The 15,996-nt window shown below is 35.6% G+C and overlaps 1 long non-coding RNA gene across 1 annotated transcript; it reads left to right on the top strand.

Moving 5' to 3' along the window:
- Positions 1–1,417: 1,417 nt before the first annotated feature.
- On the top strand, positions 1,418–10,854 carry LOC128548549 (uncharacterized). The gene is made up of 3 exons (XR_008367156.1): positions 1,418–1,686; positions 8,016–8,125; positions 9,796–10,854. It is a non-coding gene; the product is annotated as an uncharacterized LOC128548549 (long non-coding RNA).
- Positions 10,855–15,996: the final 5,142 nt, after the last annotated feature.

Here is a 15,996-nt window from a genome sequence, read left to right as displayed (position 1 = left end):
TTTAGTTTTAAAATTCAATAGTAATTTAAAGACACTTCTTCGAGAAGGTATTTCTAAACCCGTTTTTATGGGGATGTGGTTTACAAACTTCGTAAGATCTTGGGTCATGGTAATTTTCCAAATGTATTTGAAAAGATTATCAAACGTTTTATTAAAAGAGGTTACGACCCAACTGTTTTGAGACATACCGCATGTTTAGTGTTCAAAAAAAACAAAGAGAAATATCAAACAGGGAATGCCACGCACCAAAAGCGCAGCCTCCTCAAAACGAACCCCCCAGGCAAACGCGTGCACCACACACACACTCAAAGCTTACACATCAGGACAAAACGAACAACACACACACACACACACACACACACACACACACGCGCGTGCACCACACACACACTCAAAGCTTACACATCAGGACAAAACGAACAACACACACACACACACACACTCAAAGCCAACACATAAGGACAAGACGAACAATAAGCATACACACACGCGCGCACACAAAGTCAACACACAAGGACAAAACGAACAAACAAAGAAACACAGTGGGGCACCGCCTTGGAACGGTCAGTGGCAAAAACACCACTGGGGAGCTTAAACCGGTTTATGGTGCGCACCCAACCTCACTCTTACCCCCACCATGTTCCAAAGACATGGGACAGTGTAAATAAAAGTAATCCCCTCCAGGTGAATCTCTAACACACGTAATGGAAACAAAAAGGCATGGCATGTAAAACACAAAAATGCTCGTGTATAAATATATAAAAAGCAAACCTTAAGAACCAAAAACGTATGTACTCAATGCCTTTTCAGAAGACAGAGCAACAAGAGAAACACCCTTAAGGGCCCGACGAAACAGGTCAGAAGACAAATATCAAAACATTTCAGTCCTGGTAGGATTTAAAAACTGCTCATCATAGAGTCATCCCCCTCTTCCGTCAGACGCAAACAAAGAGGGAAGCGTAGTGTCCAACTGTAAATGGGTTGAACACTAAACATGCGGTATGTCTCAAAACAGTTTTCATCACATATTTATCTTACTGCAACGTTTTGTATTCTCATCAGAAAAAGGTTTTTACAGGTAGTGTACCTTCCGTAGTGAGATTATTTGAAACTGCATCTGTTGGACTCCAAACGCAGACCAGTTTCCTGTATGCCAGCCGAAATCAAATCAAGTATTCTTGCTTACCTGGCCGGGAAAGGACACATATGTCCGAGTATGCGCAATTTCTGTCTTTCCCTAGGGAAAATCCTTGTCTAAAATAGCGTGCATTTAGGTGACGTCACATGGTACTTGCACTATCATGACGTCATAACCTATATCAATAATGCCAGGAAATACCCAGATCTATTTATCACCACGATCTATTTTGAACGTGACAGACAAGAAAAATGATCTAACATGTCTGCCTGTGTTTTCCCAACCGTCGGGACAGCTTGGTTTTTCATTCCACACTGTCCCTCGTGTAGGGAAAATCCGACTTACACAGGTAGGCCTGTAAGATCCTTATAGTCAAGTTACAGACGAACAGAGTCACCTTGGCAAATCAAAGATGCCAGAGTTGTATCTTTAGCTCAAACAGGCACCTGTAGAGTTAGGTCGGCCAGCCAAGCAGAAGGCCGTTACGTCAGCTAGTCAACGGAAGTGAATCAAAACAACCAGTCGGAGACATCGGTCAGCAGACGGAGGTAGGTCAGTCCACAGAGAACCAGTGAGTGAGTTGGGTTTTACGGCGAATCGACACAAAATGGTCATATATCACCGAGGCACAGAGAACCAGTTACGCTATTTGGTAAAATAGATACTTAAACTATTGTTCCATACCGTACTTATCTATTTTTTTTTTCAGGAATACCGTTTATCAGGTTTGGTCAGTCAAATGTTGTTAAAGGCATTATTTTGTTCACTAGTTTAATATGTTTGTTTATAGTCCCTTCCATTTTATATTTGAAAGTACTGTTTATGGTTGTCGTTATTTGTATTTTGTTTTGTATAGTTAAAAGCCACACCGTCATAACATAGGTCGTATAACAACTTTCCAGCTTTTTGAGATGTTTACATTATTTCAAAAATTGGCCGGTACACTAGCATAACCACCTGCCTTAAGTATATCGCTGAATGTATTCAACACTAAATCTGAGGATTTGATCCCACAGTGATGAAGGCAAGTGATCCGCCGATAGTGCGTTGCTTTTATAGTTATTAAATACTTTTTAGTTTTGTATTGTGTTATGACATTCTATCTACTAAATGCTTACAGTTGCAAGCTAACATTTTACTGATTATAACGGTACTATTAATACTAAATTGCTTATAAAGGGGTCAAGTCAAAGTTGTATAGCCAGTCTACGTAGTTATTGAAATTCCTCGTACGCCTAGCAAAATGCACGCATGAAATAAACAGAATGTGTTAAACAAGGTTTTGATCTATACTACGCTTAAAATGCCATTAAGACAATGTTGAATGCTTCGTTAGTACGGGACAAATTTTCCCGGATTTTTTCTTCGGTGTTGGAAACAAAAAGACTTGCAAAGGTGTGGAATGACATTCATGTTGTAAATGACGTAGAGCTATCAGTTACCATCGGGTCAGATTATCAGTTCCGCACCTATGATTAGTAACATATTCTTATTATGTTAATTACCGTGATAATTGTCATTTGATATATATATTCACATATTGTTTTCGGTCAGTGATAGGTCATGTACTTAAAGAAAGTTGCATTCCTTTCACACTTAGGCTTTCGAATTAGAAATTATTCAAGTGCAAAACTGACATTTCAGCTACGTATGTTTACCTCATACGCGCGTGTTATGCTACGTTCAGAAACTCTACGGGACACTGCAGTCTTCAGAACAATCTGAAAAGCAGATGTCAGTGACATGAATAAACTAGCACGCTGAATTTCATTTGCATGTTATCTGAGTAAATTTGTATAATTTCGTCAGTTATTTGTCTATATAGGAAGTGAAACCTTGGAAATCATATAAAATGGATATTATGCCACACAAGAAGTTTTGATTTGCGAGACAAGAGGCTATAATTTCTGTTCGGTCGTTCAGTAACCTTTGTTGTAACTCTTTGTTTTTCCAGCATTTTTACACATAAATTATCGGATGAGAAAATATATTAAATGGTTCTTTTTTACCAATTACGATACAGCCCGCCCGTTTAGCTCAATAGAGAGAGCGCAGCTCTACGGAACTCTGGGTCGCGAGTTTGATCCCTGGGCGGGGCGTATGTTCTCCGTGACGATTTGATAAAAGACATTGTATCTGACATCGCCCGTCCTCCACATCTGATTTATATGGGGAAGTTGACAGTTGCTTGCGGAGAACAGGTCTGTATTGGTACAGAATCCAGGAACACCAGTTAGGTTAACTGCCCGCCGTACAGTTGACAATCGGCGTTAAACCAAAAAGGAAAATACGATACAATTACTAAAATTTGAAGCCTTAATTTGCAAACTATTATCATTGCAATCAAATACCATTGACGCTTATATTAACATTACTTTTTCCTAAACAATCTGGTAAATAGTTATACTTGCTAATAAACTGATAATTAACAATAATTGTGGTGTGCGATATAATGGTTCAGTTATAGGTTGGTACTAACTTTCATGAAGGAGTGGTCACTAGCGTGTGAACAACGCATTCTTCTATTGATTTCAGGCAGCCTGTTAAGACTTTCAAGATTGATATAACTGCAGAATAATGAGATAGCAATAAACAGTTTTTGTATTATAAGAAATGTGCAAACATATTGTTTATATTTCGATCATTACTGTTACATGCATACATGATCAGCTTAGTATGATAGAAGGGCAAAAGGATTTATTATCAGTTCACGCAATTTTGTTATATATTTTGGCATATCAAAAGCACCAGATGAAATGTCGGGAGAGTAAATTGTTCAGAACAAAATATTAATAAAGTATATCAGTCCGTTCATAGTTCACAGGTGACAAAAGTCACTTGTCAGCATCTTTCATTGGAACTGAGGGAAATACTTCTTATGAGTATGAATAAAATTACTTCTATTTTGATTATTTCCAGCCGGTTTAAACTAGGGAGTCAGTGGCACAGTGGTTAGCTGGTTGGTTTACAACACCAGCGATCTAGGGTTGATTCCCTGTCGTGGCTTATATCCCGACTAGTGTTAAGTATTGGGTGATACACTTCTGTTGGTACTTACACCAGCAGAATCGGCCTAGAATGAATGCTGGACATATAAACATGAATACTATCCTGAACTTGGCTTTATCCATTCAAGATTGGGACTTTCGTCTACTACCCACGCTGAACACAAGCAATCTGTGGATGTTTTACAAAAGCAATTTATTTTCTTGATCTGGCAATTGTTTAAAGAAAAGGTATTATAAAGATAAATAAAACAGTTGAATTTAATACAGCATTCGTATGTTTTGTGTATTGACAACAAAATTAAATAATTTGCATAAAAGCAATTATTTCGGATGAAACTGAAAACCAGAGATCATCACCTGTATTATTAATTCCAAATTGAGAAATGCTTGTCAAATTACGAGTCGCAGGGGAATGTACGAATAAATGAAATTGGAAAATAATAAAGGTTTAGTGCAAATGTCTCAAGGGTATAAAATGTGTATGGAACTCTTGCTTATTCTTTGAGAACTTGAAGATTTATTCGTGTGCCTAACGATAAAGACGATTTTATATCTCCAGTCTGTAATGAATGAATCTTCCTCATCAACAACTGATGTTTCTGACCCTGAGTCTCTACTAACTAAATTATATTATTGTAGACACCTGATGTACATGGTACTGGTGAGAGCGGTTCAGACCTTTTGCTTTTAGGTTCAGACTTCCTTTTTCTTTTAGGTTCAGGATTCTGATAGATTTTTCACTTGGAGCAGTAACATTTTTAGGCGGATCTAATGTCACCAGTAATGGTTGGTGGTACTTCCCTTTTGGGTGTAACACTGGGTACAACATTGATTTTCTTTGAATCAAGGAAGGTGCTTTTCACATTAATACCATTGTTGTCACCCCAATTATAAATTGTTGCTGGGGCTGTTTTCTGGCAGCTTATTTCTATCCTGTTAAGTGGATATATACCTGTCTTCTGAATGGTGATATCAGGTTACCTGCATTTACACCCTTTTTATAAGCATTCCCAGTCAGCTCAGCAATTTTGTACCTGTTGTAAGAAAATTAATTTTATAAGCAAACAACATGATAATAATTTTTGTATAACATGGATGTTGGCGGTTCATTTAACAAGAGGGATTCAGTTAAATGACAGTTATGTTTTATTCAATTAAACATGCTAAACTATGTACCTGGTCACTTGCATTCATGGATTTCTCCGCATGAACGTCTGGCATTCTTTTGTTTAATTCTTCATGTTAGGAAGTTATCCAGCTGGCATATGGAAAGTCGGTGGTCGGTGGTTCTACCCTGGTGCCCGCTCGTGAAATAATGCACGGAGGGGCACCGGGGGTCTTCCTCCACCATCAAAGCTGGAAATTAGCCATATGACCTGTAAATGTTTTGATGCGACGTTAAACCAAACAAAACAAACAAACATACTTAACTTTGCACGAAAAAGAAAATGTTTCTGATTATTTTAAATCAAAATGATTAATTGTAAATTAAAACTTTGTTTACATAGTGATGCTTTGTGAAATTTTTCAAAAAGATATGAAATTGTCAGACAAAACAGTTATAAAATACGTGATTAAGTGTGATAAATATGGTCTTAAAAGCTCAATCCTTCACACAGTGCAGAGGATTTTGCAAAGAAATGATATTATGTGGTGGTTGTCTTAGCGGCTATCACAGATTTCACATATGGCAGTACAATTGAGACTATCACTTCGATTTCCTTGCACTTTACAACTACACAATGTTTTAAGGATCGATCTCTCAGACTCACAAAACATCCTCTAACCATCCTGTAGATATTGTAATACTAAGGCATTTATATTTTTATATTTCGATTGTTTTCTGAAAATAGGCAATAACCCTTAATCTTACAAGATGATACATTAATATGAATACGGCACTGCCGCAATCGGGAATCGATCAGACTTCAACTTATCCCATAACATTTGAAAACATTTGAGGGCCCCCGACAATGTTGTTATAACTTCTGGCCCAACCCTTTTTTTATATTTACATTGATGTAGTTATGTATGATTGTATATGTGAGTATAGAATATGATTGTATATATATATACAATAAAATATGATTAAACTGATTAAACTAAACAATTGAAAAGAACTGTCTAATGACGGCACGGACAGGACACATTTTTCAAATCGATAGTAAACATAAATATCTCATTCGGTATATCGCACGTTACCGTAGAGGGATGGATCCCGATTTTCGTCGCCTATCAATTCAAAGGTAGATTTTGGAATAAAAACAATCCATATTTGTACTGATGTGCAAGACGTTGCGGTTCGGACAAATTATGTGAACGCTTATTAGGCACAAGGCAAACGCGTATTCTTCCAAAAATCCGAAGTCAGACGCTCTGTGCACGTACCGGAAGTACACATTTTTAATTCGATAGTATTTATCTCATTCGGTATATCGCATGTTACCGTAGACGGATCGATCCCGCTTTTTGTCGCTTCGCGACGAAAATCGGTAGGATCGATTCCCTAATAATTAATAAATTTATACTATTCTTTTAATTATTGGTATGTAGATTGATTGAAAATGATTTGTTTGGTCTGGCACATTTTAAGATGAATTAAACATCTAAATTAAATAAGACATCCATATCTTGCCTAAATGGAATGGAAATTATTTGAATTTGCAAATGAAAGTTGAACTTGAGCCTTAGAGCTTCATATTTTGTCATATTACTATTGCTCTGCAAAAACGATTTGAGTAATACAATCTATTAATTCCAACATTTGTCGAGTAAGATTATTCGCTTAATGTTTCAAAGAATATTCATACACACCTTACGTTATGGTCTGTTCAAAAGAATACCGTTTAGGCCTAAAATTGTGTACTTACAGTACATACATATATGCTTGGCATATGCTGTAAGAACATATTTCTTCTACGAACAAACAAGGTAAAATAGAAGAGAAGCTGCAATCTTAAACCACAGCCTCCACAAACCATTATCTATACTGCGGGAAGTAACACAGTTAGATACCGCCATAGAAACGTCTCTCCAAAACATCCACTGGAGAGCTTATGATTCGCTCCTAACCACACTCTTAACCTTCACCTAGCTACACGTACTGTCCGAATAAACGTTATATCCGCCAAGTGAATTCCTAACACACGCAGTGGCTCGGCATGTAAACATAAATAATGCTCATGTTAATATAGAATGTATTTAGCAAGCCTAAAGAAAAAATAACAAGTGTACCCAACGCCTTAGCAGATGTTGTTTGCCACATGTGGCACTTATATGAAAAGAAGCCAGTATTATTCGTCAGATAGGAGGCAGTAAACAGTTTTCAGCTGTTAGTGTCGAATTGGCCAGGGTCAAATTTACAAATAAGATGCAATTTACGAATTGAAGTTTAAAATAATAATAATTGCTAGATTTGAAGTTTCAGTGGCTAGAATTGAGTTTCACTTATTCAAAGAAAATTAGTTGAGTAGCCTTGATCTTGAAACTATGACGTAAAGACTTGCAGATGCGAATAAATGCCTCCGCTGAGCTAGCTTAAAGTGGAATTGTCATTTTAGCAGGGACTTCAGGAAAACTGGAATAGTGAAAACACGGTACGGATGACACATATATTTGAGCTTATTTTCAGATTTTACAGTGTTACCGGAGTATGGAACAGTGTAGCAGTTGGGGCTATCATTTGCAGGGAATTTTCCACAGCGATTTGAAAATTGGCAAATTTAGCTTTTTTCGTCATCAGTTTCCGCGACCGGGAGAGCACAAAATTCAGGTCTTGTAAACAGAAAACTAGATATTAGAGATGTAATGCAGATGGTTTGTAACGATAGACATACAGTGATGTTAATGTTGCAATATCTTTATTTCAGGTGTGTGGTTACAGACTTTTGTTTGAGATTTTGAAAGTTGGGTAGGCGACTCCAGGCCGAGAAGCTCTGAAAACGGTTTACTGCCTCCTTAAGGGCAAATCTTGAAAATTGTAAGTTCTTGCATGTGCATTTATTTGATGTCTTAGAGGTTTTTCAGTATGATTTGTAAAGGAATATGAGTTTAAAAGTTTATTTTGAAGCAAAATGAGTATTTTTAGAGCAATTACTAAGGGGAGATAACCGCGATTCAGACATGAAAGTCAGCTTTACAGTGTTTTCCGAGCCGACATAATGAAAGATTTGTCTGTTTTGACACCATTTTGCTTAAACCGATGCTTACTGGGACATTAAAGTCGTCAATTAAGGCATTTAAATGCAAATTCATTGATTTCTATTAATTCAGTAAGTGTTTTAACAGCAAAATAGTGGCTCGGATTGTGGAACAGGCCCCAGGGGTACTTTCAGCAGTATGTCCTTTGAATCGGTATTTCATCTTCCGTTTCAGTTTAAAATTTTTGTACATACTGCATATAACACAGACACCAGTCACAGCACTCAAAGTTTGGAGAATATACATTTTTCTCTGAAATTGATAGATTTTGAAAGGTTTGTCTGAAAAATAACATTTTTCTCATATTTCATCACTCGCGAAAAGTGATCATTATCAAATTGACGTTTAACATAGACTCGTGGTCTGATGCAGTCAGTTTTATGGGTTGAAAGTCATGTACATCATAGCTAAACATCACAGTGCAGATAATTCTCTTCAAATAGACACCATTTAGTATCTTGAGATAGACAAAATAGCATGTAGGGGTATTTTGTGAAACATTGAGACGATGGCATATGGTGCTCATGCATGTGTTTGTAGCTTCCTGGAGCAGGTCCAGCACAGTACCAGGGACTTAAAATTACCATAAAATTCAGCCAGTTTGGCAGCTGAACATATCTAGATACTAAACACATGGCTGAGATCTCATTTTTGTATGCAAGGGGCCTTTAATGAAGCTATGACATTACTAGTTAATTTCAGTATGCGTTCCTGGTAGAATCTTTGCATACATGATCTATTCCAGTTGTCAAAATTTAAACAGCATATGTTGGATATGTATGAAATTGTGTTTCTTTTGGTCTGAATTGATTAAATTACAAAATAAACAGCAAATGTCATACTATGTGGATCATTTTTGTCTCTCTTAAGAAGGCAGTAAACAGTTTTGAGCTGTTAGTGTCGAATTGACCAGGGTCAAATTTACAAATAAGAGGCAGTTTACGGAATGAAGTGCATATTTGAAGTTTAAAATGATAATAATTGCTAGATTCGAAGTTTCAGTGGCTAGAATTGAGTTTCACTTATTCAAAGAAAATTAGTTGAGTAGCCTTGATCTTGAAACTATGACGTAATGACTTGCAGATGCGAATGCATGCCTCCGCTGAGCTAGCTTAAAGTGGAATTGTCATTTTAGCAGGGACCTCAGGAAAACTTGAATAGTGAAAAAAAACGGTACGGATGGCACATATATTTGAGCTTATTTTCAGATTTTACAGTGTTACCGGAGTATGGAACTGTGTAGCAGTTTTTGGGGCTATCATTTGCAGGGAATTTTCTACAGTGATTTGAAAATTGGCAAATTTAGCTTTTTTCGTCATCAGTTTCCGCGACCGGGAGAGCACAAAATTCAGGTCTTGTAAACAGAAGACTAGATATTTGAGATGTTTTGCAGATGGTTTGTAACGATAGACATACAATGATGTTAATGTTGCAATATCTTTATTTCAGGTGTGTGGTTGCAGACTTTTGTGTGAGGTTTTGAAAGTTGGGTAGGCGACTCCAGGCCGAGAAGCTCAGCAAACTGTTTACTGCCTTCATATTCTTAGACAGTTTGATTTTTTTGTGCTCAAATAAACATTTATCAGGAAATTCTCCAACATATCAACAGTTTGCTTTTTTTTATTTCAAACATATAACTACATATTTTAGATGCAGGCAGTGTGGCTATATTTTTAACTTGGAGCTGACTTTATCGATCATTTGTGATCCTTAATACCTGTAAAAGTCTGCTTCTACAAGACTACAAGCAACCCTGTCACTAATAATTTCTGCGCATTGAAAAGAGTCGACGTTACATACTAGTATTTCACATGTGTATTCAAATCTTTGAAAGGCCAGTAACAACGTTGTAAATAATAAATATTGAAATATGACAATGTATATGTAGAATAATGATGAAATCTAAAAAAAAAAACAAGTAAAAATTTGTTTGTCAGACACAGTCAGTGTGTACATATAAGTTGGATATAATTATGTATGTTTTAAGCAGTCATTGAAAATCTTAGAAAAACTGAAAATACTGTCATAAGTAATTACAATGCCTCTATCAAACTTTTATCGGTCAAATGAAATTGTGTTTGAATTTAGACATGCAAACTTATCTTTTGTTATTATCTTAATTTAATGTTTTTGTTTAGGAACTCAGATTAATAATCGTTTCTTAATGCTGTAATTAATCTTTAATTTGTCAGTTTGTTACAAGACTATTTTTATCCCATCTGTGAAGATCCTGTTATTAATTTCACCTGTTTCTCTTTGTACAGTATCGTAAGTATACATGTACTATCTTAAATTTAATTTCAATTTTGACTGTAATTAAAAACATCTATTAGAGAATAGATGTTTTGGTTCCTTTAAGCATTTTGTTACATTAAATACTAATAAAAATAGTTTCTAACAAAAACAGTGGTAGTCCGAGCAATTGAAATTTTATACTGATTTATTTTGTGTTTTATTAAAAAAATGTATTCTAAAGTTTCTCTGAATAAATATACATGCTAAAAATTATTTGTGACTGATTATTTCATTCTAATTATTTCACTCAAGGCTAAATGTTCTACACATTACAATGAAGTCACACATGCACCAGCAGAAAACACCTGGAGCAGTTTATCAAGTAATATTATCTTTCACTGGCAGTGGTCAGCAATTAATGGCCAATTCATGCTGAGAATATAACAGTACTTAGGAGATAAGAGAGAGCACAAAATTGTGCTCTATCCTGGCAAAATTCCTTAGACTGGTTAGCCACTTTATTGCCAGATATACTCTCTGTAAATTCATTTTTTTTAGATAGTTCATTAAAACTAACTATTACTTTACAAATAAGTGATGTCTGAGCAAGATAACAATGATTAAGTCTGATGCAAATCAAATGGAATGTGGTTCTGGTAACACGTGAAAAAAGCTATTAAAGGCCGACTTTGGTAGTCCAGGGGAACTTTTGAATGATTGACATTAATTGCTAATTAATGGCACACTGTCCCAGCAACCCGACCACAAGTATTATCTCCATAAAAATGTGTGAAATGTCTTAGTTTCAAGGAATCCTAAATGATTCCTCTGAATGTTTGATAAATATAAAACACCTGTTCAAAATCTTTTAATCAAAGCAAGGAATATATTTTGCACTTGATTTTCCTTGTACAAATGCAACATGTATTTTCTTTATAAACATTTTTAATTTCAGAAATAACATCAAAGCAAAAGCATTACGCTTTGAAATCCTTATGGGGAAAATAGAATAATAATTATATAGATTAAAATAATACTTTATGTACTCATTTCGGCTTCGTGATGTTTTCCAGCAATAAACTGGAAAACATTATACTATATGGCACATTTTAGCTAAAAAAACATTTGCCAAGCAACGAACATCCCCTGCTGTAAGGAACATATATATTGTAATCAGCTTTAACCAAATGTTGTTATTATTGTTGACAGACATACAGAAGGACTGACATACAAACTGACACAGACACAAGCATACAAATTACTCCCATTTATGGCTCATATATGGTTGTCCAATAGGCTTTGGATAATCCTTTTGTAAATGATAACATACATTCAGGCATTATTTCACGTTTACAGTACACAACATTCTTATGCTGCGCTAGTTCTTTTTCTGGTAAGGTAGTAAATTCCATCCTCCTAAATTATCGATAACTCTCCAAAACCGATTATAAATACTTTTCTGAATCAAAGGATAGTAATCAGAGGGTTCAGAAATATGATGAATGGTTATACAGTAATGCAAGAAAATGTGTTATCTGTTTTCGTCTAAATTGACAATAACGTTACGTTTTACCGTCGCAGTATGACTTATTCAAATCATTTGATCTAATATTGAATTTGAATCTAGCAAAGCAAATCGTTTCCATTAATAATCAGATTTTTTTCTGTGCTCTGTTGCAAAATATGCTTTAATATCCACACGCATAGTCAGGAAATGAAACTGCGAAACCGGAGGTGCTCGTAAATGATTCAATTCTAACCCTACATCGTGGCCTGTCTACTTTTGAAGAGTTCTCTTACATATTTTGTGAATTAATTATTTGTTATTCTTTACAATACTGGATACAAAAGCATGAAGTAAAAGCAAGAAGCCAGTGGGCCTAGATATTACCAAAGCCATTTCCTGATCGTAATGTAGAAAAATATTGAATGTCATTTGTGTTTCAACAGATAATATTTGTCCTATTCCCCATGCACATTACACTAATTTGTCCATTAATCATTTTTCCTCTTAAACGTAATTCTTAGATGTCTAATGTGGTAAACTTTGACCTAGCGTTTTACATTCTCAATCCAGTGGCGCGTTGAAATGATATCGAAGAATATCTATATGTTTTTAAACGTTTATATGTATAAAAACAGGAAATGATGCGAATAATGGTCTTATTTTGATAGTAACGTAAAATAAAAAAGTAGAAACCCACAGGTCGCCCAACTCTATATAAATGGAAGTGTTGCAGACTCGGTTTGATTGAGCCTGTTCATGGACGGTAGTGGAAATGCAAGCTACCGTCCACGCCCTCTCGCCCCGGGTTGAGCAGAACTCAACATTTACACATGTTATAAGTAAAACAATATAATTTATGTATTCATACGACGGTGCACATGGAACCTTCAATGATGCACAGAGTGCAATTCCATGAAAAGCAGCGTATGGTCCCTAGATAAAATAAAGGCTTTGCCCTAAACGAGAAAACAATGGGCAGAACTAAACCAAACTGTAAAGAGAGGAGAAACTGAATATCTGTAGTTATGGAGCCTGCATATCACAGAAACTGCCAGAAGAAAAAATTAAAAAACGGGCACCATATCCAAGGGGTGAATAAACAATACCCAAAGTTTAAAGTGCGAGTATTGGAACCGCCCAATCCGAAATGTTTAATCTGAAAAGTTAAACAGAACACTAACACAACATAAATGTCATGCTGAACGATCTGAAGAGATCGAAATATTACAGCTCTGATTGAAGGTACGGGGAGACTTTTTACGGCCGCTACACGGCACAAACAACGCTGCTGTGATAATAAAATAAAAAAGTGGAACCCACTGGTCGCCCAACACGATATAAATAAATATGTTGCAGGTGCGGTTTGACTGAGCCTTTTAAATTATCAGTTTTCGTCCCAATGGGACTATCGTGTGCAAATATTGCAAAATCCTTTGCCATCTCCTATGGCTTTAAACGAGCATACATCAAAATAAATTGAAAAACAATATATTAGGACCTAAACAATATGTGCAGTGTAATGGCATTCTCAGTGGACCATTTCCCTGAATTACCTTTATTTCGCCGTTCAAAAAAACAAAAAGAATAATACATCTACATCATATTTTCATACACCGCAAACATAGTTTTCTTTGAAGGCTTTTTCATTTAACATGACATAACTAACCTGCTACAGATTTCAAAGAAGACACGTAGATCTATTTGTTTATTTTCAGTTCAAAATATCGTCACATGAAAACATATTTATAATGCAATATATTTATCTGTGTTTGCCGTAACTGAACCTAAATGATGTAACGTGGAAAAAATAAAAATACTTTAATTTCAATTAATGTTTCAACAATAACAAATATGCATACAGTTTTACATAATTTAATTCTGATATCTCTAAATTGAACATGTATGATACCGATATTAATAGATGTATTGTAGCTTTTTAAGTCATCATATGCACAATTGTTACGAATTTATTTCGGAGTCAAAACGATAAATGTAGAGTCCCTGGAAGCTTTGGCACGTCAAACGCAACCAGAGCAACATGCAGAAAACCAGACCACCCACTCATCGCCGAAGTTTGACATGGTTCCTTGGTCCTATCGCCAATATTTTAGTATTTTTATTTGTAGAATATAGGTTTCAGCCATGGCGTCGAGATGTTTCGTGGAACCTGTTACTAACTGGTACTGTAGCGAAACTATGAAATGATTGATGCGTTTGTTTTGCTTTGTGTTGACAGCTGAAAAAAAATGTCTATCTTGTTCGTAATTACAATATCAAAGAAACTGCTGCTTCTAACTGATGCCTTACGTGTCTTGTGTCCATTTTTTGTCAGGAACATTTCTTCTGCTGTCTGGGAAATTGATTATGCTGGAATAATCACACCAAGACTGAATAATATACAGCCTGATATCCAATTTCCTACTGCCAATATCAACTGATATTAAATATGTGTTTTGATACGTAAAGTGGAACGGCAAGTTGAACCTTTAACCTAAGCTATAACATTTTCTTTCATATTTTTTCTTTTTGTCAACCTCAAAGTATCTAGCCTTGTTTGTCCTTCAAAAGTTCAAATTGTTACTGATTCTGTACATGCATTATAAAATGTATCCACTGTAATAACCTAATTGTTTGATTTCGTACTTATAAAATATAGATGTCATATAGATCTGTGGTGTCCTATCCGCGATTTATTTTTGGTTTCATCTTTTTTTAAAGTTATCTTTAAATTTGTCTGGTTGTTAGTTTTCTCTGGAAATATTAGAAAACTAATGACATTTCATTATTCTTGAAGGATTATTTGTTATTTAAACAAATTTTTGGATTGCACAATTTCATCGAGATATCACAATTTGACAAACTATGTTCATACTGGTGCTGACCTTAGCACCATCTCGCCTGGTTTGCCCAACAGGGTGATTACTAAAAGAATTATGGTGGTTACGAGTTTGATCACAGGAAAACATAACCAGTCTACTTCAGATGATGTATAGGTTTTAATGTAAGTATTAAGAGGTAATGCACATTTAATTTGTTTGTTTGGTTTTTAAATCAGTGGCTTTTTCAACAGTAAGGTGGACCGTTAACCTATACAGTGACCAGTACTAGCATGTTCTCCGCAATTAACCATCAACTTCTCCACATGACTCAGGTAGAGGACGAATGAATGATTTCAGACAGAATGTCATTTATCAAATCGTCATGGAGAACATACGCCTCGCCAGGAATTCAAACTCACGACCGCGCGATCCGTAGATCTGAGCTCTCACTATTGAGCTAAGTAGACGGGCTTATAAACGTTAATTATTTAATCGATTTTCAAGTCATAACGTGCATAAATTAATAATACAAGAACACGTTACCGCACGGAAATACCGAGTGTCATAACGTGACTAGCTTGTCCCACAACAGTCACAGTACCATCGTAATTAAAGAAGTTAATCATTGATTACCTGTGAATTATAGGGTACAGTACAAAGTTCTGACCCACGCCTAAAAAGTTCTACATTGAGTCCCGATGCTGTGTTAAGGATATGATAGAAGAGTGCACACAGTCGGAACTTTTCGTTCACTTTTCTTGGGCTTTGGAACTCTCCCTCCGTCAATATTAGGGACGCTGGCACGTTAGCTATTTCCTAAGGCTAGCGTGATTCATGGATTTGCCGATCCTATTCTGTCGTTCATTTCGCATGAACACCGAAAAAAATAATTTCATTTCTTAAATAACAACTTACTAGTACGATTTCGTTTTAAAGAAATAGGATATCGTTATTACGATATAAGTTTTCGATATAACGAATTAGTATTTCATTAATGAGATATAAAAATAAAAACGTATTGATTTTGTAATTGCGCTGCATACAAATATTATCAATTGATCAGGGTGTTTGCGTGTTTTGCTTGGTTTC

Source organism: Mercenaria mercenaria, chromosome 2 (assembly GCF_021730395.1).
Source record: "Mercenaria mercenaria strain notata chromosome 2, MADL_Memer_1, whole genome shotgun sequence".
NCBI classification, from domain to species: Eukaryota; Metazoa; Mollusca; class Bivalvia; order Venerida; family Veneridae; genus Mercenaria; species Mercenaria mercenaria.
Note: the sequence above shows the minus strand (reverse complement) of the source record. Positions and strands in the feature narration are given on the sequence as shown.